Here is a 22,659-nt window from a genome sequence, read left to right as displayed (position 1 = left end):
ATTTATTCTTAAATCGGTTTTGGCATATGGTGTTTTTCTAGGATTTGAGCACTTCATCTACGTTTTCAAATTCATTGACAAAAGGTTGTTAGTAATATCTCCTTATTATTTATTTTATTAATGACTCCAGCATTTGTACTGATGTCCCCATTTTCCTTCCTGTAGCGTTTATTTGTGATTTTTTTCTCATGTCTTAATTGGCTGTGTGAGAGATTCACACGTTTTATTTTTTTCACAGAACTGTTTGACTTTTTAAAAAATTTTATTAGCCTCTGTTTTTATTTAAAATATTTTTTCCTTTTTATTTGTTTAATTTTTGCCATTTTTCTAAATTCTTTACATTGGTATATACATCATTGACTTTAGTCTTTTTTTAATCTAAATATGTATTTAAGGCTATAAAATTTCCTCTTAAGAATTACTTTAGCTCACATCACATATTTCTGATATATTTTAATTATCACTTAGTTTAAAAATTGTCTGATATTTATTGTGATTTTCTCTTTGACTCATTAGTTATTTAGATGTTTTGGAGACAATAAATAGACTAGGGTTTAAAACTTATTTTTTTCTTACTGAGTTCTTGCTTAATTCCACTGTAGTCAGAGAGCAATTGCTGACTACATGGCCCAGCCTAGCTTCAATTTTGCATGTTCCGTATGCACTTTGAAAGCATGTATATTCTTATTTGTTGAATACAATGCTTTAAATATGTCTATTATGTCAAATTTATTAATCATCAGTGTATATAAGTGTTAGTTGCTCAGTCATGTCTGACTCTTTGTGACCCCGTAAACTGTATGTAGCTCACCAGGTTCGTCTGTCCATGGAATTCTCCAGGCAAGAATACTGGAGTGGGTAGCCATTCCCTTCTCCAAGGCTTGAACCTGGGTCTCCCAAGTCTCCTGCATTGCAGACAGATTCTTTACTGTCTGCGCCACCAGGGAAGCCCCAAATTTATGAATGATGTTATTGAAATCTTCTCTATCTCTGTTAATATTTTTCCACAGTTATTCTATTAGTAACTAAGAGAATTGTGTTAAAGTGGATACCAGACCACCTGACCTGCCTCTTGAGAAACCTGTATGCAGGTCAGGAAGCAACAGTTAGAACTGGACATGGAACAACAGACTGGTTCCAAATAGGAAAAGGAGTACCTCAAGGCTATATATTGTCACCCTGCTTATTTAACTTATTTGCAGAGTACATCATGAGAAATGCTGGGCTGGATGGAGCACAAGCTGGAATCAAGATTGCTGGGAGAAATATCAATAACCTCAGATATGCAGATGACACCACCCTTATGGCAGAAAGTGAAGAACTAAAGAGCCTCTTGATGAAAGTGAAAGAGGAGAGACACAAAGTTGACTTAAAGCTCAACATTCAGAAAACTAAGATCATGGCATCCGGTCCCATCACTTCATGGCAAATAGATGGGGAAACAGTGGAAACAGTGGCTGACTTTATTTTTCTGGGCTCCAAAATCACTGCAGATGGTGATTGCCGCCATGAAATTAAAAGACACTTACCCCTTAGAAGGAAAGTTATGACCAGCCTAGACAGAAAGCAGAGACATTACTTTGCCAACAAAGGTCTGTCTAGTCAAGGCTATGGTTTTTCCAGTGGTCATGTATGGATGTGAGAGTTGGACAATAAAGAAAGCTGAGCACCAAAGAATTGATGCTTTTGAGCTGTGGTGTTAAAGAAGACTCTTGAGAGTCCCTTGGACTGCAAGGAGATCCAACCAGTCCATCCTAAAAGAGAGCAGTCCTGGTTGTTCATTGGAAGGACTGATGCTGAAGCTGAGGCTCCAATACTTTGGCCACCTGATGCGAAGAACTGACTCATTGGAAAAGACCCGGATGCTGAGAAAGATTGAGGGCAGGAGGAGAAGGGGACCACAGAGGATGAGATGGCTGGATGGCATCACCGACTCGATGGACATGCGTTTGGGTGGACTCCGGGAGTTGGTGATGGACAGGGAGGCCTGGCGTGCTGCGGTTCATAGGGTCACAGAGAGTCGGACACGACTGAGTGACTGAACTGAACTGAAATGAAAACTTAATTAAGGCCTGAGGTACACTGGAGTCCACTCGCTATAAAGGGTCTATATGTATAGAACATTTTAATAATTTTGATGGTTACTATTGTATCTTTTGAAAATGAAAATTTGTTCTTGAGTAGAATCAAACTTGGCCAGATTTTCTTAACAGTTTGGCTGCAATATCACACTATTGGAATATGCTTAGTCATATTCCAGTTGTGCCCAATTCTCTGTGACCCTATGGACTGTAGCCCACAGGCTCTTCTGTCTATGGCGATTCTCCAAGCAAGAATACTGGAGTGGGTTGCCATACGTCCTCCAGGGGATCTTCCCAACCTAGGGATCAAACCCAGATCTCCTGCATTGCAGCAGATCCTTTACCAACTGAGCCACCAGGGAACCCCACACTATTTACATATGTATTTTGTCACTAGCTTTTACAAGAATAGAGTAGGTATAGATTTAAAGCAGATCTATATTTTATTCCAATAATCTGAGAACTTTATAGGTTTTTCTGTGAAATGCTTGAGTCAGTATAAATTTCACCTATCATCTACGTAGCTAAGCAGTTGGAAGACCAAATTACAGTAAATAAAATCTCAACATTTATCACTAAAGAATATCACTGAGTGGGTCAAATTTGTCTTTTGTAAGTCAGAATTTTTTGGTTAGTGAAAAAATTTAAAGTAAAATAAATGTATTTAGTATCGTGCAGGTCTTTGGGAAAATGGTATGTCATGCCTCTGTTATTTTACTGCATGAAGAAAGCATAAATATATCTTTTGGGAAGTCAGGTATTCTTTGAAAAGATTTTGAACATGGTTGGTCTTTGAGAATAGAAAAGTCTCTGTTAGTAGTAACATGGACTAACAGACTAAGAGCTATCTTAGCAGCAGATAACTCTGAGAGTTCACTGCATTTTAGCAATAAGAATGAAGAAATCTTTGTGAGAATCATGTATTCATTTACTTGTCAACAATGCCTGTCATCATAAAGCTTAGGTAAAAGTTGTTCTTTCAAGATTTATCATGTTTTCCAGTTCAAAAAACTTCTATAGCCAAAATGGCACTGAAATCTGAAATATCAAATTCTTTCCCTCTTAGCTTTGTCTGATTTGCCAGTTGCTCCCTGAACTTTGGCAACTTTCAACAAATCAGGTTGATTAATTCCTTAAATTTCTGATTCCAGTCCCATTAATTTATATGGATGAAAACTTTATTGTGATGATGAAAAAATTATCTTCACTAGACTTACGGAAATCATTACCAGTTATTGCTTTGTATAATTTTATTAAAAGGAAAGTTGAAAAAAAATCAATTTTGTGGGATAATAGTAAATTATGTGAGTGCTAGTTTTTCCTAAAGTGGCTCTTTACTAATTTTATCTTTGACAATTTCCATTACTGTGTCTATAGTACAACATTCTTTCCCTACATTTCAAAACAGATATTAAAACATAAGGAATACTATGGGAAAATAATGGTTGACAATCTACTATTGTTTAACATTGGAGATCAAATGGTTGAAAAAAAATGGAAGCTTTAAAACAGTGATTTTGTTAATGATTAAAGTCCAAAGTTTGTTTTTAAATTCATACTTTAAGTGACACAAAATTGTATATTTATCATTGAAGTTCTTTTTGGTTTCAAAGTAAATTTTGGTTTTCTACTATAAATTTTTATTGTACATATTTTGATTTTCTAGTGTCATTAGCTTCCCTTTTCCTCTCTGATACAATTTACTTATGTCTTTCACTTCATGATTAATGATTTTCTTTCACATCACATTTCTATTCCATATTGTCTAATAACAGCTGCATCTATTATTATACCTTTCATTCCATGCATGATTCCTTCTCTTATTCCCTCTGACCTGGCATGGAACTTGTGTGTGTATTTATCTGGGTTGTAGCAGGTTTTTTGCAATACTAAGCAGGCCTTCCAGGGATTTACCCAAGATTTATTAAGCGCCTAGGATGTGCCAATCACTGTGCTATATTTTAGAGATAAGATAAAGATAGTCCCTTTGAGCTCTTTAAGATTAGGGGTTATGTCTTTTTCATCCTGTATCACTAGTGTTGGACACACGCCTGACCCATAGCAGACCTTCCATAAAATTGTTCATGAAAGTATTCCCCCAAACCCACCTGCCCTGTGAAGTATTCCATCTATATTGACTATTTCCTCTTAGTTCCAATAATGTTTGGTCAAATTTGGGGGACCATTCCATGTACCGATCAGTACAATATAGGGGGGGACAAATATTCTTTGATTTCCAAATGATATTGGCAACTATGGCAGTAATTGCCTGGGTACAAGGAATGTACACTGTGCAAAAGATCGCTTCAAGGACTGCATTGCTGTGTTGAGCTGGGTTGGAATGAAGCATTATGGGTGAGTTGCTGACTCTCTGGTTAGGACGTCTGCTGTAGAAAAAGCAATCAGTGTAGCACTAGCTTCGTGAGGCTGTATCTGAAGTATACCTTCGGTTTTGTGACCCAGCGACCAAAAAGTTGATGAGTGTACAGTGTAAGATGAACTTAGTTTGTGTATTTTGAAAGTTTACAGTGTAATTAATTGTATTTATATCATAAATGAAGAGAATAGCACACAGTAAGACATATAAAATCAAGACATTTGTGAAATTAATTTGGTTTTTATTTCTGAGTAAACTGGCACGCACATATTTTTAAACTTTAGAAATGCATTCCAGAAAAATCTTAATCACTATTTCCTGACCCTTCTTCTCTGGGTAATCAAAATGATATGTTCACATTCAATCATTCAATTATTCACTGCTTGACCTTGCAAACTTGGCTTAATATAATTTCTTTTCAGCCAAACTACTTCCTAGAACTGTGAAACCACTGGATTTATACTTGAAAGAGGCAATTTGTGTATTGTATGGCATTGGGTCGACATGTCCTTCTGAAATCTCGTTCTTTGTTTTGCCCAGTTTTCTTGTGAAGAATGCATTGCTGACTAATTTTAACAGCTCCCCCTGTTTTTTTCTAGATAAGGTTAGTCTTCATGCTTTGCAGTTTTGCCTTTTTCAAGATCAGACTTGTTCAATGCCATTTCCTTCCTTCATTTGTTTCCTTTGTGAGGAAATTACCATTTCAGGGGCAAAGGAGTTGATAACAGATAACTCTCACAGTCAAGTCTGTTTTAGGTTGTTTACCAAAAGAGGATATGAAAGGAGTCTATTTACAAGGGGAGGCTTAAATGACTGTGAAGAGAAAGGAGGCAAAATGAAATCTAACAACCTAAAGGACAAAGACATGGAATTTGAAATAAAAAATATAAATCTATCTATACATTTCTGACATATTTAATCATAATTTTGACCAAAGTTCTTTGTCCATAAGGCTTCACACAAGTTCAAAATATTGTTCAGTTAATTTTTACTTTCATCTAAAATAAATTTTATCAAGCAACTTCTTGTTAAAATATTTTAGAACCAAACTCACAACACAATTACATCTAATTACATCTCCAGAAATGACATTAGGCTTTCTAAAGGAACATCAATCTACTTAGAAGTGTGAGATCCATATTTTTAAGCTTGTTTTCACACAGATGCTTTTTTTCTATAGGCAGCATGATGCAGTGGAAAGAATATGAGATTCTGGAATTAGAAAACCTGGGCATGAGTCCCAGACTCTGTGCTACCAGCTGTGTGACCTTGGGTAAGTCACTTAATCCGTCTGAGGCTTGTTGTCCTGCCTATCAAATGAAAAATGAAAGATACAAACTTTCAAGATCGGTGTGCCAATTAAATTGTGAGATTGCCTTGTAAGTCATAAAGCATATTGCAAAGGCTAATTATTTTATTTCAGATTAATTCAAATATTGCTCTAAATTGGTATGTCCCCAAACAAAACAAATGACTGCTAATACCTGTAGTTCTATCTTAATTTTTTTCCCCCTTTGGAGAAAACTTTTAATTAGCCAACTGTCCATGTGTTTGAAAATCTCAAAAGAATTATTGTGTACTTGAATCTTTCAAATACAAAAAATATATAAGACTCCTTTAAGAGAACCTCCTTGAGGCTGAATCATTTTACCCTTATCTCAAGTTTGGGTCTATTCCCAAGTTGGTTCTATTCTGAAACCAAACCTATTCTTAAGAGAAGCCCCTTTAGGCTGTGGATTATATAAGTGAGAAAAATGTTTAAATGAAAGCATAGACACACAGGGGCAGTTTATTCATTACGTGAGTAGGTACAGTGCCAAGGATCCACTCTACTCTTAGAGGTCAATGAAAATGTTTCACTCTCTTGAAATTGGAAGAAAGACATGAACTTTAGGTCAAAGAAAATGTAGTATACAATATTATGGGGCTTCCCAGGTGGCGCAGTATTAAAGAATCCGCCTGTCAATGCAGGAGACTCAAGAAACGTGGGTACCATCCCTGGGTCAGGAAGATCCCCTGGAAGAGGACATGGCAACCCACTTTAGTATTCTTGGCTGGGAAATCTCAGGAACAGAGAAGCCTGGTGGGCTACAATCCATGGGGGTCGCAAAGAGTAGGACATGATTCAGTTACTGAGCACACACACGTACAATATTATATATTTATCTTTATACCACTAAGTCATAAATGTAACTTGTAACATTTGTTGTAGTCCTGGGTAAGCTAAGATGAATTCTTTGAGGAGTCCAGTTATCTGCAGTTCAAGGCACATGAAGGCATTGCTCCAACAGAGGTGACATTGTCAGGAATCACAGATGTGGAGCAATTAGTTCTATCTTGGGAAACAGGCAAGGCTTTGCAGATTGTTGTTGCTGTTTAGGCTTTACAGAGCTCATATTTACACCAGTTATTTGAGGATAAATATGTTTTCTACAGGTGAAGATGGTGGGAAGGGCATTTCTGGGAGAAAAAGCAGCATAAACCAAGTGATAGGGCTATGGAGAGAGGGTGTTGGATCTTGGCAGTGGTCAATAACCAATAATGCCTTCCTTGGTATAAAATCATAAGAGAAAATTCTGTTACTTCTATGGCTAAATCTTACTCAAGTAGTTCTTGTCCAGTATTTTTCATGAAAATATTTTAGAGCTAAACTCCAAATTACTTGAACATCTGTGGCAATACCTAATGAGTAAGCAGTTGGTTCTTCAAAGAGCTAATGAACTTAGAATTACTAGGGATATTGTATCAAGAATAAGCAAAGTATTCTATGTAGCAGTTTTTCTTTCATTGCAAGCAATAGGAACTGATGCTATCTAATTCAAACAGAAAAGAAACAAAAGGGGGAAGAAAGAAAGGATGCTGTTCCTACAAACACATATGATAATCTTTGAGTGGTTTTCTCCTTTCCCCACAACTGAACCAAGTAATGTCCACCTACACAGGTTCTATTTAACCCCAGAGACCATTGGACCAATCCCATCCTTTGTCAGCATCTCTAGGTCAATACTTAGGTTACCCAGCACCAAATATGCAAGCATCTGATATGTGCTCAGCTTTTTAAATAACATGTGTGCCTTGCTTCAAGGCTGATATGAATTATGTGGTTAGCAAACTGTGTTTAATCCTGTTCCTCAAAACAAGTCCTCACATCATAGCCTAGTTCTGTGGTCCTCTGTCCTGTTACTGATCTCTTTCTGTTCCCCATCAACCACATCTCTGCTTTTCATCTCCGAGGACCTATGAGCATCGTTGTTACTTACGCCCTAACAATGCATTTGACTGGTAGTTAATACTGGTATATTCTTACCTATTGAGGCATCCTTTGGCAGGGTCATGATATCTGTTCTGACTAGTTTGTGCTCATATATGTACCAGTGTTAGATATGTTCATGTCATTCCTGCCCATAATCAGCATTTTATTTGACATCTGATGGCATCATTGGAATCTCATTATGAAGATAGTAAATGTAGATATTTTGTGTGGTGAAATGTTACCATTCCTCTTCCTTTAAGGATAAGCTAGAAGTATTTGTCCACCAGAAAATGTTATTTTAAGAACTGGGCTGTTTTTATTACTTAAAAGGCCAGGCATGCATGACTCCTATCAGAACTGTTGACCGATTAGACTTTTAGTATATGTTTGCCAAATATGCCAGGTATTAGGGACAAAAGGATAAATTCACAATGAATTTTGTCTGCAAGGAACTCACTGAGTAGGGCTTCTATTCATGAATTTGCCATTTACTACTTTATTCAGTACTTTATTCCCAGGTAGCTCAAATAGTAAAGAATCTGCCTGCAATTCAGGAGACCTGAGTTCAACCCCTGGGTCAGGAAGATCCCCTGGTGAAGGGTGTGGCCCTCCAGTATTCTTGCCTGGAAAATTCCATGGACAGAGGAGCCTGATGGGGTACAGTCCATGGGTCGCAAAGAATCGGACATGACTGAGTGACTAACACTTTCACTTTATATTTGTTAAATTTAAAATTATGGTAGATTTCTTACTGACTTAAAAATGTATATGATTAATTAGATTCAAAAATATGTTTGAGAGTATTACAATTTGCTTGAAAGGTGATTGGATAGACCTTTGGAAAAATCCATGCAAGTCAAGTTATCTGTCAAATACTCCTTTATCTGTCCATCCATCCATCCATCCATCCACCTAGTCATTTGGTTGTTGGATTCATCTGTTTTCCAGGAAATGTGCTTACAAACACAAAAAGACTCCCAAGGAGCTTACAGACTAGTGTAGAAATAAACACAAATAAACAATTACAGTGCAATTACAATGCAATTATGGAGGTAAATTTACATGTGGATGAACTCACACAAGTTCTAGGGAGTATAGTGAAAATGATCCTATAATCTGGAGGACGTAGATCTGGATTTGAATTCCAGCTCGGTTCTTGTTAAAGCTATGGCTTCAGGTGACTTGGGCTTCCCTGATGATGGCTCTGCAGGTAAAGAATCTGCCAGCAATGCAGAAAACTCAGGAGACTTGGGTTCCATCCCTGGGTTGGCAAAGTCCTTTGGTGGAGGATATGGAAGCCCACTCCAGTATTCTTGCCAAGATAATCATGGACAGAGGTGCCTGGCAGGCTACAATCCAAAGTGTCACAAAGAGTTGTGCTTCCCTTGTGGCTCATCTGGTAAAGAATCCGCCTGCAATGTGGGAGACCTGGGTTCGATCCCTGGGCTGTAAAGATGCTCTAGAGAAGGGAAAGGCTACCAACTCCAGGTTTCTGGCCTGGAGAATTCCATTGACTCTATAGTCCATGGGGTCGCAGAGAATTGGCCACAGCTGAGCAACTTTCACTTCACTTCACTTCACAAAGAGTTGGACACTCACTGAGTGACTGAGCCACCTCCTCGAGTGACTTATTTAACAACTTTGTGTCCCAGTCTCCTCATCTATTATATATGCATAATGTCATTTGTCTGATACACAACAAACACCCATCATGTTACCTACCTTCTGTCTCCTCAGCTTTCTATCGTTCATCTCTAAACTTTGCTTTCTTTGTCTCAGAATGGAAAGGGTTTATGAATTAGGAATGATCTCCCAGTCCTGAGAAAAGTGCATTCATTACTTATGGTCAGAATATGCAGTGTATTTTGTAAATACAGTAAAGCTTTATTAATAGCCTTGATTAGTCTCAAATACACCCTCTTTTTCAGGACTTGGCACACCCTGTAGCTGCAAATCTCTGTCCTGTTGTGCTTACCTGCCTAACACCTGCTCATCTTTCAGGTCTCTGGCTAGAGGTCGCTTCCCCCCAGATTATTCCCACAGGTGATCTCCAGGGGGCTAACCTGTGAATTTCTCTAGACTCTACTCACCCTATCAAAATAGCCACAGCAGTACAGCAACCCCCACATAAATGGCAAAATTTGAGATCTCTAACCTTCTAGGGTGTTTCCCTTGATAAAATGTCAGTGACAATGACTCTTCCGATAGATCCTTCTGGGAGCAACTTTATTGTTTACTCTAGAGAAAGAGAATCTATGTATATTTCATCCTCTCAATGCAAAAGGTGGATACTAATTATTAATGGCTAACATGTATAAATCATTCAGTACATGCCAGGCACTATGCCAGGCACCCTATATGCATTATTTCGTTTACTCCTCACATTCACTTTAAGAAACAGGTTTATGAATAAAACAGGCATACAGATGGAGAAGCGGTGACTTCAGAAGTTCAAATAAACTGCTTACCATTAAACAAATTCAGTTTAGTTCAATTCAGTTGCTCAGCCATGTCCGACTCTTTGCAACCCCGTGGACTACAGCACGCCAGGCCTCCCTGTCCATCACCAACGCCTGGAGCTTGCTCAAACTCATATCCATTGAGTCGGTGATGCCATCCAACCATCTCACCCTCTGTCATCTTCTCCTCCTGCCTTCAATCTTTCCCAGCATCAGGGTCTTTTCCAATGAGTCAGTTCTTCACATGAGGTGGCCAAAGTATTGGAGCTTCAGCTTCAGCATCAGTCCTTCCAATGAATATTCAGGACTGATTTCCTTTAGGATTGACTGGTTGGATCTCCTTGCAGTCCAAGGGACTCTCAAGAGTCTTTTCCAACACCACAGTTCAAAAGTATCAATTCTTCAGTGCTCAGCTTTCTTTATGGTCCAACTCTCACATCCATACATGACTACTGGAAAAGCCATAGCTTTGACTAGACGGACCTTTGTCAGCAAAGTAATGTCTTTGCTTTTTAATATGCTTTCTAGGTTTGTCATAGCTTTTCTTCCAAGGAGCAAGTGTGTTTTAGTTTCATGGCTGAAGTCACCATCTGCAGTGATTTTGGAGCCCAAGAAAAGAAAGTCTGTCACTGTTTCCATTGTTTCCCCATCTATTTACCATGAAGCGATGGGACCGGATGGCATGATCTTTGTTTTTTTAATGTTGAATTTTAAGCCAGTTTTTTCACTCTCCATTTTCACATCAAGAGGCTCTCTAGTTCCTCTTCGTTTTTTGCCATAATGTTAACATGCTATAAACTGTAAGACAAAGCAAGGCCAAGAAAGCCCCAAACATCAAAGCTTCAAAATAAAAGCCAGAACACTATTGGCTTAACAATAGCTTTTCAGGGAGAGAAAAAGAAAAATGACCTTATATACACACAGCAGTTCTGAGACGATCCTGAGGTCAGATGTTTTTGAATTGAGGAGCATCAGAGGCAAGTTTGAACTCAGGACTGTATGGCTTCAGAACAAATATTTTTACTGTTATTCTCTGCTCTTCCAATTCAAAACATCAGTCCTCAACTACAAGATACTTGGGAAATGCTCATGAAGAAAATAAAATTCTTATAGAAAATTGTGGAAATGAGAAAATATAAAACCAAAGGAAAATATAAAAAATGCCCCCAAATCAAAACAAAAACACCATTAAATTAAAACTTGCCAGCAACATTTAAAATAAATACATAAAATATAGACTGTGTATTATGTACCTGTCACTTTATATAATTTATCTCATTTAGTCTTCTTAAGAGTTGTATAAAGTAAATGTATTATTCTAATCCATATTTAACAAGTGAGAAACTGAGGCACAGAATCTGCCCAGTTTATATACTAATAAAGGGTAGAGTTTGTATTAGATCTAGAGAGATCACAAATTGTGGAACTGGTAGAAAATTCTATAATTTCCCAGATCACAAGGGTGCAGCAATGTTTTCTGAATAATTGGATGAAATTAGTCAAGGGAAATGTTTGCTGTTGAAGCAAGGCTTTTATCATGGGGAATCTGGTTTGCTGTGGAAATGAGATCCTTCCATATCTCCTATTTTCTACCAGATGTTAATTTTGCCAGCTCCCGTTTTGACAATCATGGTAATTTTAGGAACATGATCCCACGAAAGCCTAAAAGTAACTGTGCATTGTAATCTTTGGGTACCTATTTTAGTACCTAGATTAAAATATTGATCATATTAATATTAATGTAAATATTAATATTTAAAATATTATTTTAATAATGTTAATAAAATATCACTTATATTAATATTAATGAAATAAAAATAAATCATATTAATTAATCATAAACACTAATAATAAATATTAATCATATTAATACCTAGACTAAAAGCTCTTTGTGGTCAGGTGGTATGGTTTGTTCTTGGGTATGTCACTGTCTGGGGCAGCCAAGGAACTCAAAACATACTTGTCGAATGAATGAACCATATAGAAAATTGAGTACAAGCAATTTGGATTTAAAGAATATACAAATCATGAAGAATATGTTATCAAAGAATTAAACAAAGAATATATGTCATGTGGTCACCAGGCCACAACCAACCTCTACAGGGCCTTTTACAAATTAGAAGAGTTATCCCTCTGGTTGGATAAATTAGGAAAAGGCATCCACTTGATAGATGTGTTCTTTCTGACTTACTTTCTGTTCACCCTCTCCCCACCCCAGAAGACAGCCTCCTCTGGAGAGCTATGGGGTCCATCTAGGGAAATAAAGCTTAGATTTCCAAACTCATTTGCACCCACCTTGATCATATGCATTTAAGCAGTGCACAAAATATATAACTGTATGGGATGGTCTAGTTTATTTCATTTTCTCCTTGATTTTTGGGGGAGGGTAGGGCAAGTGTCCTTTTGTATTTCTCAGTCAAGAAAGTACCAGTCTGCCTAGTTTGAAAAGATATAAAATGATTACATTCTAATGATTTATACCTTATTAAACATCCATGTCATTCTTTATTTTTCAAGGAAAATGCATTAGGTAGATTAGTTCCTTCCCTTCTAATACTGTAATCTATAAATAATAGGCCCTTTTGAGATTTTGAAAACCAAAAACACTGAACTCTGAGCCTGGATATTTTAGTAATGAAACATTCAGTGAATTTTCTTATTTTCTTGTGCATTCTTATTTTGTGTTAGAAGAGCCTCTAGAAAAAAGAAAAATGTGCTTAAAAAATTAGCCAAAGCCACAGTCTAAAAGACTTGAAGTCCCTTTTTTTTCTTCCAGACACATACACAGCTTTTCTGTGCGAGGTAAGAATTTAGGGGCAACCTAAGTCACAGTAAAAAAAAAAAAAAAAAAAAATAGAAATTCAGTTGGAATTAGTGGCTGTCTAAACAGCTCCAATTAATTGCATGTAACCATCATAATGATAATTCTTCAAGAGGAATTTGTTAAAGCTGAAATCTTAAAACTCCATTTCATCTCACTTAGACATATACACATTTCAAATATTAAGGAATTAATACCAACATTTACTTTGTGTTTGCTTTTAATAAGGACTACAGAATCTTTCTTTAATTTTAGACACTATTAGAGGAAGAGAATGTTTCAATTCAGTTTTCCAGTCCTCAAGTTAGATTATTGATTTCCTGTCTCCAAATCCATTTAGAAAAATAATCTCTGTGGATGCATTTTAGTATCTATTGTCCCTTTAATCCCCATCTTCTTCTTTAAGTTTCTCATTCATTAAGCTGAAGCAACAAAGTAGGGGAAATCTTGGTGATGAAGAAGAGAACTTCACTAGCTCTGAGCTGTGATTCACTCTGTTGTGTGGGTGGCGTCCGGATATAAGTGGGCTCTGTTCTTCCCATTGGTAAACAGGGCAGAGACAACTCTGACAGGAGAACATTTGCGCATTAGTGAAAAACATTACCTAAGCGTTTGAAGAAAAGCTAATCCTGGTGTTAGGATTGCTAATGCCTTCCAATATTGGTTGCATGAGTGCTATGTTGCTTCTTGCTTAAATAAATAAAGTGAAGTCATTCAGTTGTGTCTGACTCTTTGTGACCCCATAGACTGTAGCCCACCAGGCTCCTCCGTTCATGGGATATTCCAGGCCTGAATACTGGAGTGGGTTGCCATTTCCTTCTCGCTTTAATAAAAACATTAATTTGTAGCACCTTTAAAATGATGTGGTTTCCTGATGTCAAAGCACTTTTTCTGGTTCAAGTTGGTTTTTCCATTGGCTTTACCAAGAAAGCGCACACCCTACAGGCTTTCCTGGTGGCTCAAATGGTAAAGAAAGTGCCCACCCTGGACTGGTCTCTACGTGCACCAGCAGGACTGGCAAACAGAGGGTTTGGATCCGCTGGGAAAGAGTTTTGAGTGGTAATTAAAGAGCAAGGGTTTTAAAGACTTGCCTTTGAAACCCAGCTTGTATCTTATCACATGAGCATGGACAAATTGTTTAATCTCTAAAAGCCTTTGTTTTCTTCTTTTACAACAGCCCCTACTCTAAATGATTGTTTAAAGGATTAAATTAGATAGTGATAGTGCAAGTAAAGCATTTAGCACATAACCTAGCACTTGGTTCTCAGTAAGTGACAGCTTTTCTCTGCCGTTTATGTACGATCCTGGAGCATCTCTTTTGGTCTGAAATTTCCTTCTTGGGGTTGAATTGTTAGGTCCTCAGGACAGCTAAAATGAAACAAAACTTTGGAAACTTTTAAGTATATACAAAGTATATTGCCAAGAGTAGCTACCAAATTAGCCTTAATATGCGTTAAATGGTTTTTGATGAACTTGGTTAGATATATACTACAAATAAAAATAATAATGATAAAGCTTATAAAGATAATAACATTAAAGATTTCTATTTATTCAAGGTAAACTTTATTTTCCAGTGACTTTAAATATACAATTTTAAGTGCTTATAATAATGGCAAAATCAGGTATCATTTTTCATATTTTATAGATAAATCAGTCTCAGAGAGATTACAGAACCTGTCAAAGGCTGCACTAGTAAACAGAAGACCTGGGATTCAAAACCACATCTTTGTTTTGCTCTTTAGTCTTTGGCCTTTCTACTGCACCAGCTTTATGCTCAGAGAATATGCCAAAAGTTCCAGGAAATGAGTCCTTCCAGTTACAGGGAGCGATAATCAGCAGGTGGTTTTGTCTCCTCAGTGAATACTAAATATTTTGCTGCCAATTTCACAATTTACATTCAGAATCCTACATTCTCTTCTTTGCTAGAATCCAGAATCCCTTTAGCTGATTAAATTATTTCCATTGGTGTGGATTTCAATTCAGTCTAATAGCAACAAGACCCCGTCTTGACAAAGGATGTGCTCTGTTAGGGGTTTTTCTGAGATGCAATTCTTTCATAATGTTTTCAGTCAGATGAATCTGAGAACAACGTTATTCATATCTGTCCAGTCCATGGCAGATAAAAATTATATTGTAGGAAATAGTGTTACTTCTAGTGGATCTTATCATAAGGTTTAAAAAATGATGTAAAAGAAAGAAGAATCAATATGTTGTTAGGAGAACAGATTACAGTGTTAGGAGGACACATCAAAGACGAATAAGACATGGACAACTTAGGAGGAAGAGACAGAGCTAGTAAGAAGATTAGAGGTACCAGGAGAGAGAAACGTGTACAATATAGTAGGGGCAAAAAGGAGGGGGATGGTCTGACTTGTGGGAATTCAGAAAATTCCTCAAAAAGTTAAAAATCATTTAACTGAGTGTTGAACAGTGAATGTATGCTTCCAAATGATGGAGGAGAAGAAAGGAATGTGCAGAGAAGTTAAACCTCATATGATGAAGTAAAGCGTCAGACAACTTGGAAACAGATCAATAGAAATTATCCAAGAGGGACATAAAACAGAAAAGAAGCAAAATGTAGACCTATGTCCAACCATGTCAGCAATTACTTTAAATGTTCACGAACTAAACCTGTGCTGTTTAGTATGGCTGACACTGCTATATGTGGCTATTTAATTATAAATTAATAAATTAAATACAATCAAAAATTCAATTTCTCAGTTGTATTAGCCATATCTCAAGTGCTCAATAACTACATGTGGATAGTGGCTACCATATTATATAGTCCAGAGGTAGAGCATTTCCATCATCCCAGAAAGTTCTATTAGACAATGTTGGAAACAGAGAAGATCAAAATGAACTTTAAAAAATTACATATTGTCTACAAGAGATACACTCTAAATGTAAAGATATAAAAAGATATGCTATAAAAATGTCAGATAAAGCATTCTTCAAGACAAAGAGTATTATTAGAGGTAAATGGGATTATTTCATAATGATAAAAGAATCAATTGATCAGGAAACCATAATGATTATAAATGTTTATATACCTGTGTGTTTTTTCTTCTTCTTGATACCAACCAATTCTCTGACACCAGCTGTGGTTCTACAATTCAATTCAATTGATTTAATTCTGATACTAACTATTCAGACATGGTATAACCACAAGAGTTAAGGGCTGAATCCTAGAAGACTGCCCCCCACTTCAGACACCAACCAGAAATGGGGTCCCCAGGAGACTTACACCTCTGCCAGACAGAATACAAGTTTGGAGGTTCTCTCAACCCTGCCTCAGATACAATAATTTCCTAAAATGAATCACAGAATTCAGGAAAGTACTTTGCTTAAAAAATTATCTGTTTATTGTAAAGTGTACAACTCAGAACAAGAAATGCAAAACATGTATCTTGCAAGGTATAAGGGGAAGGGGTGCAGAGCATCCATGTTCATTCTGGGCACATCACCTTCCTGGCATCTTAGGGTGTCCACCAGCCCAGGAGCTCCCCAAACCTGGTCTTTAAGGGTTTTTTTTTAATGAAAGTTTTATCATGTAGACACCATTCATTAAATTACTTGTTATTGGACTTCCCAGGTGGTGCTAGTGGTAAAAAACTGCCTGCTAATGCAGGAAACATAAGAGACGTGGGTTCGGTCCCTAGGTCAGGAAGATCCCCTGGAGACAGGCATGGATATCCACTCCAGTATTCTTGCCTGGAGAATCCCATAGACAGAGGAGCCTGGTTGGCTACAGTCCATAGGGTTGCAAAGAGCTGGACACGACTGAAGTGACTTAGCATGCAGAAAGGTGACCAGTCACATCCTAAAGCTACGTCGAGCCCTCCCCTGAGTTATCTCATTAGTATATAAAAAGACAGGAAATTCCAGGGGTTCTAGGAGCCCTGTACCTGTACCAGGACTGGGGATGAAAACCATGTGTTTATTTTTCATCATATCACAATGGCTAATAACTGTGCTTCCAAATACATGAAGCAAAATTAACAGAATTAAAGGGAGAAATAAGCAATTCCACAGTCATATTTGGAGATTTAAACATTCCTCTCTCACTCATTGATAGACTAGACAAAAAAATCAGTAAGGACATAGATGAAGTGAGCAACACTATCAACCATCATAATCTATCTGATGTTTATAGGAGGCTACACCAAACAACTGGAAAATACACAGTCTTTAAACATGGGCATGATCCTTACACTACGCTGGGCAGTAAAACAAGCCTCCATAAATTTGAAAGAATTAAAATTATTGACCTGAACCAAGTAGACTGCCAGTTATTTCTGCAGCAAAAATGGGTTTGCTTGGGATCAGCAAAGAAAAGCATTTCAGCGTCTGTAATCATGGTAAGCAACTGTGGAATTCGCCAAACAGCAAGGGAAGGAGACATCTTTTAATGAGGGGGAAAGGAAGTTATAAAGTAAGTAAACAGTCCATTGGAGGAACTGAGACTTCAAGTATAGTGGCTTCTCACTGGTGAGTTGTGACGATCTCTTATTGGCTGAGTTCTTGGTAGGTAAGAAGAGGAAGTCGTCTTTCTTCCTGTTGGGATTTATTGTCATCAAAGGGTGTGAGGGCTCCCCCTTCTGGCCTCATGACTCTATTTTTAATTGAGGTTATGCTTATTAATTTTCACAAAATCATAGAATATGATTTTGAACCACTACTATTAAATTAGGAATCAATAACAATGACATATCAAGGAACATTTCTTTTTTTTTTTTTTTTTGAATTTTGGACTTCTAAATAAACTGTAGATCTAAAAAGTAATAAGAGAATTAGGAAATAGTTAAAACTGAATGATAAAGTGGCAATGTATCAAAATGTGTAGAATGCAGCAAAAGTAGCACTTCTAGAGAAATGTAAGTTTTTTTTAATCTATTTTTTTATTGAAGGATAATGGCTTTACAGAATTTTGCTGTTTTCTGTCAAACCTGAACATGAATCAGCCACAGGTATACATGTATCCCCTCCCTTTTGACCCTCCCTCCCATCTCCCTCCCCATCCCACCCCTCTAGGTGATACAGAGCCCCTGTTGGAGTTTCCTGAGCCAGACAGCAAATTCCCATTGGCTGTCTATTTTACATATGGTGATGGGAGTTTCCATGTTACTCTCTCCATATATCTCACCCTCTCCTCCCCTCTCCCCATGTCCATAATTCTTTTCTCTATGTCTGTTTCTCCATTACTGCCCTGTAAATAAACTCTTCAGTACCATTTTTCTAGATTCCATATATATGTGTTAGAATACGATATTTATCTTTCTCTTTCTGACTTACTTCACTCTGTATAACAGGTTCTAAGTTCACCCACCTCTTTAGAACTGACTCAAAATGCGTTCCTCTTTATGGCTGAATAATATTCCATTGTATGTATGTACCACAACTTTTTATCCATTCATCTGTTGATGGACATCTAGGTTGCTTCCATGTTCTAGCTATTGTAAATAGTGCTGCATTGAACAATAGGATACATGTGTCTCTCTCAAGTTTGGTTTCCTCTGGGTTTATGCCTAGGAGTGGGATTGCTGGGTCATATGGTGGTTTTATTCCTAGTTTTTTAAGGAATCTCCATACCATCTTCCATAGTGGCTGTATCAATTTACATTCCCACCAACAGTGCAAGAATGTCCCCTTTTCTCCACACCCTCTCCAGCACTTATTGTTTGTAGACTTTTTGATGATGTCCATTCTGCCTGTGGTATGATGATGTGGTATCTCATTGTAGTTTTGATTTGCATTTCTCTAATAATGAGCAGTGTTGAGCAACTTTTCATGTGTTAGCCATCTGTATGTCTTCTTTGAAGAAATGTCTGTTTAGGTCTTTTTGAGAAATTTAAGTTTTTAAATGCTTATTTGAGGGAAGAAGAAAGGTCTAAAATCAGTGTTCTGAAGTTCCATCTTAAGAGGGTTGGAAATGAAAAGCAAAGCAAAATGAAAATACGTAGAAGGAAAGAAATAAGAGCAGAAGTCAGTGAAATTGAAAAAAAAATAAAAAAACCAACAGTATAGAAATTTAACAAAGCCAAAGTCCAGAGGGAAAGAGGCTGAGTGGTCTGGGGATGCCAAATGTGAGGCCCACAGGTCTGAGGGGGTTGAATGCCCGTCAGTGTTCCCAGGTCTGTGTAGAGACATCCATCATGGGGGTCCTGTTGACATTGTCATTTTGCCTCAATACAAACAGTGTTGGGAGGCAGGTATTATTTTAATAGCATTTGAAATTTTAAAATGTTAGCATAATCTTATGTTGTGCCTGTCGCTTTTCTATGCTTCCATTATCTCTTTCTGCTATTTAGCTCCCTTAAAACCTTCTTCTCTATTTCTCGCCACCATGGCCTTTGCTGGCTCGCGGCAATATACAGTACAAACCTATGGAGATTTTATTCAGGACCTGAAGGGCTGGGCTTGGTCTTAACACAAGGGCTCCAGGAGAACCATCTCTGGAAGAGAGGGCTCGCTATTCTCGCTTCAGTTTAATATGTTGAAATTTGCAAATGCAATGAACACTTGTAAGAATGTCAGTTACAATTTAGTCTATAGAAAATGACCATCTGATCAATAAATTTTTGCTTTTAATTTCCATTTGAGTTGGAATTTTTTGTTTTTTTTCCCCTTTAAGTGACATTTACAAAACTCAGCAAAACTTTAGATACATCATACATAAGCAATAGAATTTTATTCTTATGCTGTTTGACCATAACATTCTTTAGCTCCATTGTGACTTTTCTTTCATTTTTTTCTCTGTGCAAGAGGAATAAGAAAAAATATGTGTACATATTAAATGAGATTTGATGAAAATATAGAAAATATAGAACTTTGTCATACAGCAATTTGTGATGTATATAGATTGGGCCACACCATAGATCAAATACTATCCTCTGAAACATAACTCTATTCAATAAAAAAATTCTCATCAAGATGATTTTTATTCTATCCATAAATATCAACATTATAAAGACTCCACTTGGTAGGAGGGGGAGAAGGTAGAACAGAAAGAATGTGCACTTGAGTCAGACAAACCTGATTTCAAATACTAGCTGTGTGCCTAGTATTTCTGTAATCTTATTTCCCTTTGTTGTTGTTGTTGTTCAGTTGCTAAGTCGTGTCTGACTCTTTGTGACCCCAGGAACTGCAGCACACCAGGCTTCCCTGTCCTTCGCTATCTCCCAGAGTTTGCTCAAACTCATGTTCATCACTGATGCCATCCAACCAGCTCATCCTGTCGCCCACTTCTCCTCCTGCCCTCAATCTTCCCCAGCATCAGGGTCTTTCCCAATGAGTCAGCTCTTCACATCAGGTGGCCAAAGGACTGGAGCTTATCCCTTAATGGGCTTGAATGTCAGTTTTCCTACCTCCAGCGTTGCAGTGTGCTGTGAAAAGTCCTGAAACACGGGGAATCCTCTGTTTTCTTACCTCCTTGACCTACAACACTATATACCTGTAATGCAAATAATTAAGAAGTTTCTGCATTTTTGGAGAGCCAGCATGGCCAAGTGAAAAGAACAGAGCCTTTGAAGTTGCACAAAGCTAACCTACTCTCCTTTGTCACTCCGTGGTCACTGGTGACTTTAGGCAAATTAATCAACTTCTTTGAGTTTCTATTTCCACATATATAAAAGAAAAAGAAGACTGTCTGCAGACACATGAAAATCAAGTGAGTTATGATATGTAAACATCTAGCACAGTGCCTGGCATAATAAATGCTCATTTAAGAGTAGCTGCAGCTATGAATATATTATTTTTGTGCTATTAAGCTTTTTTTATTTCTTTTTTAAAGACACATTCTATTTTAATGATCAAAGCCCTCAGGATTACAATCAGCAATGCTAGAGCTCAGAGCAATTTCTGGTTCAAATACTGGATACTTAATTTGATCTCTGCCTTTGTTTATGGGGGCGAGAGAAGAAATCTCATTGTTCCACACACTGCAAGGAGAAAGATGCTCATGAACTCAGTGGAGGTTATTTTTTATGACTCCAGGAATGTAATCTTTATGATTGATGATTGTTGTTTTTAAGATTTTTTAAAGTTCCATTCAAAGAATTCATATCTCAGATTATTGATTTTTATTTTTTACTTGCCTACTTTTCAGTGCAACATATTAATAGTATATGATCAGGGAGGTAAAGAGCAGTATTTATTTGATTAAAACTTCTTCAGCTTAATTTTCTTGTTGCTAGTGGCAACCAACAAAAAAATAGATCTAAAATGACAGGCAACAACCACAGTGATTAGAGTCTGTGTTTTTATCTTTCCCCAGTTGTAATTTTAAAATAGCCTCTCCAGTGCTTGTGGTCATAAAAATGATTACTATATACACCACTTTAGACATATTGACAAATCACCCCCCTAAACAACCCTATTGCACTAATGAACCTTTTCCCAGAGCTTGAAGTCAACTTCAGGCCACATGTGCTGTTGCTACCCTAAATGGCTGTAAGGAAGGTGATAGTGTGTATATTATTGAATTATATTCCAAAGTAAATTTTAACTAGTATGTCTTAGATCAGCATAATGTTATGCATAGCAGTAGCATTTACACAGTTTTTCTCTTTTTGGAAAACAGTATCACTTCCTAAACACACGCATACACACAGTGTGTATCTATTTAAGAATTAGATGGTTTTGATATAGATATGTGAAGAGCTGACTCATTTGAAAAGACCCTGATGCTGGGAAAGATTGAAGGCAGGAGGAGAAGGGAATGACAGAGGATGAGATGGTTGGATGGCATCACCGACACAATGGACATGGGTTTGGGTAGACTCTGGCAGTTGGTGATGGACAGGGAGGCCTGGTGTGCTGTGGTTCATGGGGTCACAAAGAGTCAGACATGACTGAACGACTGAACTGAACTGAATTGATATAGATATATACTAAAATCACTAAAGGAAACTAAAAATATATCCTTGGCAGAGCTGTTCGTAATACAGTGAAATTCTATGAGATTACTTTCCAAAGACAAAAGAACACTGAAATAGGAACAGGAAAGTAAGAACTTTACAGAAGCATGCCCCACCTTTGGGATGCATTTGCTGGCTATTCCAAAACTGAACCTGATATCCAGGAACACACTAGAACAGCACGTGACCTAACTAGTAAAGGTCACTCTTCCTCTGTCATCTTCCTCATTTGTAAGCCAGCAGAACCTTCTAGCTCAGGGTTTGATCTCTACATGCTGTGATGCTATTTGTGTGACTCCCGACATGTTGTATTCACTTGGACAGGAGTTCCAGAGGGGTGGCCATGATCAAACTTACAATAAGACTTCAGCTGGTTGAGGAGCTTTTTTGATGAATAGCATGTGTGCTAATTTGCATTTCTTGAAGCCAAGAAAATGTTTCCATACCCTCTGTGTTAAAAGGTAGGATTTCTTAGGAGGGATGCTGTAGACTGCTAACAGCACTTTTGGGGATGGGTCTGGGAGCAAAGTATTGTGTAGTCAGCTGGGAATTAATGAAGCCAGTACTCCCAATGAGGGAAGGCCCTTAGCAGCCAGATTTGATACTGGAAGTCAGTGCAGGGGGAGCCTCTCTGAGCTGAGCAAGGTGAGAGGGCAGGGGAGGAAGTCAAGATGAGGCTTAAGAAGATTAAAAATGTTTTCTCTACTGCGCAAAACTTCATTGGGCTGGCACTCAAAACAATTTCTAATGAAT

The 22,659-nt window shown here is 37.4% G+C and overlaps 1 long non-coding RNA gene across 1 annotated transcript in view; it reads left to right on the top strand.

Moving 5' to 3' along the window:
- Positions 1-22,659, top strand: part of LOC122447585 — a 172,539-nt gene that overhangs the window by 114,537 nt on the left and 35,343 nt on the right. Inside the window, exon 2 of the long non-coding RNA XR_006271295.1 lies at positions 5,639-5,731. This is a non-coding gene — a long non-coding RNA (uncharacterized LOC122447585). The remainder of the gene's footprint in view (positions 1-5,638; positions 5,732-22,659) is intronic.

The sequence above is a fragment of the Cervus canadensis genome, chromosome 9 (assembly GCF_019320065.1).
Source record: "Cervus canadensis isolate Bull #8, Minnesota chromosome 9, ASM1932006v1, whole genome shotgun sequence".
NCBI lineage: Eukaryota > Metazoa > Chordata > Mammalia > Artiodactyla > Cervidae > Cervus > Cervus canadensis.
The sequence above is the reverse complement of the archived record's forward strand: the minus strand, read 5'-3'. Positions and strand labels throughout refer to the sequence as shown.